General features: G+C 31.7%; 1 long non-coding RNA gene across 1 annotated transcript; it reads right to left on the bottom strand.

The window, feature by feature from the left end:
* Positions 1–654: 654 nt before the first annotated feature.
* On the bottom strand, positions 655–1,027 carry LOC114372278. The gene is made up of 2 exons (XR_003658194.1): positions 946–1,027; positions 655–721 (listed from the first exon to the last, which is right to left on the bottom strand). It is a non-coding gene; the product is annotated as an uncharacterized LOC114372278 (long non-coding RNA).
* Positions 1,028–2,810: the final 1,783 nt, after the last annotated feature.

Below are 2,810 nucleotides of genomic sequence, written 5' to 3'. Positions count from 1 at the left end.
CCAAACACAATTTTATCTTATAGGAACACACATCAATCAATTTCACCTCGTAAGGTAATAAACAAACATCCAATCCAGTCCAATGTGACATAACCTTGAAACTACAAAAGAAACAGAACTAAAGTTTCAATTTCAATTCGGTCTAGAAAAAAAAAGGAATAGAAAGCAGTAACCTAGCCCTAAAAATAGAATAAATAAATAAAAACATATATATTAGTATGAAGCTAATCGACAATGGAGTTATCAAAAAATGAAAAATCAGGAGAGAAATAATGCATCAATTTGGGCAATTCCCATCATTTCGGGCAGGCAGTTAATCAAGAACAAAGAGATGAATTCACGTCTAAGGGACAAGGTCCCAAAATTAAAAAAAATAAAAGCAAAGTTAATCGAAAAATAGTATTAATAAAATAAAGGGGCAGCGAGCGAGAAACTATCTTAGTTCAAATGGATTTGTAAGTGAATTTAATATGAATTTTATCTTATATTAATTGTCAAACACAATTAATATTAATTTAATATGAAATTGTAAGTGAATTCATATGGGAACAATCTTAGTTCCCTAATATCTTATAGAGGATCCATAACAGTTCATTGCAGGTTTGTCGTGATTTCACCTTTACTCAAGAAAACTATCTACAAAACAACACTTACTATGAATAAGCAAAGTTGAATAATGTCTTCTTCAAGAAGCCCCCAGAAGAAATCTTCTGTGTCAAACCTGTGTATCAGATAGGGGTTGAGAGTCAATGCATTTTTTTCCCAATTAGGAAGGGAAAGGAAGAAAAATGAAAAAGAAAAGTAAGAAAAATGCTACTCCAATGATCAAGAAATAATTTGCAGAGTAGCTTTGTCCTACTGAAATAATAATTTTACCATCAAGATTATATGATTATGGAAAGATCATTAAACTGTCAACAATCATGAGAATTTTCAATAGTTTACCTGAGTACACTCTATCAAGCACATGGGGAACAACACAGAAAATAGTTGGTTTTAGTTCCCCAACATCATCAATTAACAATTTGACATCCTACAGCCATTGAGTAAATGATGGTCATATTCCAAATCCGAAGTTCAACTTTTGTGGGGGGGGGGAGAAATCAAACAAATCCAAAGTTTAATTATTACATCAAATGTTCATTTCGTAATTATAGAAGGAGCACTTTCATTTCTATTATAAAACTTGTGGATAAAGCATAATAGTACATGAAATGAATAATCCACCACTAGTAAAAATTCATCCCATGAATATATTGCCAACCCAAAACTTTCAACTTCTTGCTTTTGTATAGGGTTAACCTTTCCGAAGCTTACAATTGCTGTAACAAAGACATAAAAATGAATGCTTCTTTATAAAGCACAAGCATTTTAGGAAAGAAAGGAGAGAATCAACAAAACTTACTCTTGAGATACTTTGTTGCATTTGGAAATGTCTTGAATAGCTGAAAAGTTTCAAAACAAATATTTGGGTGAGACTAACTGTTTACAAAAGATTGTACACAACTCTCAAATCCTTCCTAACAATTAAACTGCTATAAAACAGAGGGTTTAGATAGGAGAACCTCGGGTATCATCTTCTCTTCTCTGCAAATGCAATTGAGACCTCTGAATGGCATATAATAAACTCTATATCCCCAACACCTGTGTCATATGAATGAGAGTGTCAAAGCAACTGAAAATTATAAGTTTAATTTGAAAAATGAATATTTGTACAATGAGATATTCTCCCAGTACCATGCACCATTTGAATTTACTGCATGCAGTAAACTTCAAAAAACATATCATTGTTAGAAAAGTTATCACAATTTTAGGTACGGGACAGGTTTTAGTGTAAGTTCTTTACTTGCATTATTTTAAAAGGACTTTGTTCGTAAATAAGTGGAACTCTCTGCAGAGAGTAGATATTCAATATAAGAAACAAAGTTTCAATCTAGAAATACCTTATTCTCCATTAAGCTCAATAAGGACTACAAAAATCCAACTACCAAAGAAACAATACAGTAGAAATAGAAATAACAATAGATACTCAGCACAAAAAAGAAACAAAAATCAACATATCAACATCTAAATAATTCAATAGAAACCTCCAACATATAGAGTGAGCAGAAAAATTAAGATGGAAAAAACTCAGAAGAAAACAAGGGAAGCAAATTCAAAAATAAAATGTACCTGCATGCTCATAATCCATTCTGCAGAATTGGCACCATAAATACCACATTTTACACCCTGCAAATCAGCAATATATGAATTAAGCTGAAATGAACAAATTGCTAGAAACTATAAATATAATCATATGCAAATATGAAATATCAAAATCATATAAAATAAGGATATCCATGTCAAAGAACCAAGCACTTGAACTCACATGACCATGGTTCTGATTCACTCTTGAGCTATTCATGCACATGCAGATAGCCACATTACCAAGAACATATGGTGTTTGAATTTTGTCATTGGCATGAAAGCATGTAAACTACACATAAATGTTGGCTGTAACTTGTAAACAATGAACAAGTAAACAACCCAACATGTACTGTGAATCCAAGAATTTGGAATAACATAATAATACTACTGAAACAACTATGAAAAAAATGCTTCATTTTCTGGTAAGAAAGACACAACTGACTTACTTCTCCATAACCACAGCTGCGGATAGAATTCCCAATATTATGTGTTTATTTATGTGGCCTTTTGATATTGAGTAAGAGTGAGTAGATTTGGTGAGGCATGAAGTCCAACTTAATTTCTGAAACTAACAACTGACAATGACAACTTTACCTATTATCCACTTAATTTTTTTTATTGGC

Source organism: Glycine soja, chromosome 2, assembly GCF_004193775.1.
Source record: "Glycine soja cultivar W05 chromosome 2, ASM419377v2, whole genome shotgun sequence".
Lineage (NCBI taxonomy): Eukaryota > Viridiplantae > Streptophyta > Magnoliopsida > Fabales > Fabaceae > Glycine > Glycine soja.
This window is presented reverse-complemented; position numbering and strand designations above follow the sequence as displayed.